Raw genomic sequence first — 913 nt, 5'->3', positions numbered from 1 at the left:
TATCTATCTATCTATCTATCTATCTATCTATCTATCTATCTATCTATCTATCTATCTATCTATCTATCTATTTATCTATTTTTGCATTATTCCTCCACACATTGTTTTTGGATTTAACAAAAATTACCTGCAAACATTTAGTTCTCAGCTGTGATTCCTGCAGACCACTAGGTCTTTTACAGCCCAGAGGTGCAAATCCTCCAGGACTGCACCCTAACTCTCTTTGGCAGATGGATGTTATTTATGTGGACTTATACATGCCACAAGAAAAACTAATATCAGCCGTATTTACATTAATTTTTTTTTTAAATTTTGACAAATCTGTATTAGCCTTCGCTTATAAGCACTATGCAGATGTGCTTCCTTGAGCTACACTATTGCTGATAGTCATCTGGTGAGACCCTATAGATAATCAGTGGAAGTGTCCTGCCCCCTGCTGACAACAGGTTGTTACAGCTATTTTTATAAAACTTTGTTTCTCAGTTTCTGTCTTAACTCAGCTACCCTACAAATAACTGAGACTCTTTTAGATTTGTTTAATAATTAGCTTCACTTCATAATATTTGAGCAGTTACTACACTATTCTTAACCTTCTAAGCTAATCTGGTTTCCTCCCAGTATATATCCCAGAGATACTTGCACTTTGTCACTTTGCCAGCATCAGTCCCTTCTCCTGATGTCTCTTGGACTTCTCCCATCACTGAATCCCCTACTTCCTCCTTTAATTCTTTCTCCCCTGGCTGGCAGAAAATGTAGCCCTATCACTGCCCTGCTCAGTGATCTGCTGTAAACTGCTTTATTGGCATATCAGGAGATAATTTGGGAGCAGTGTTTACAGAACATTGAGACAGAAGATTCCCAAAACAAGGATTGCAACCAGATATGTGGGTGGGGGTGGTACAGAAATCAGCAT

Source organism: Psammomys obesus, unplaced genomic scaffold, assembly GCF_907164565.1.
Source record: "Psammomys obesus unplaced genomic scaffold, mPsaObe1.curated_primary_1811, whole genome shotgun sequence".
NCBI classification, from domain to species: Eukaryota; Metazoa; Chordata; class Mammalia; order Rodentia; family Muridae; genus Psammomys; species Psammomys obesus.
The sequence above is the reverse complement of the archived record's forward strand: the minus strand, read 5'-3'. Positions refer to the sequence as shown.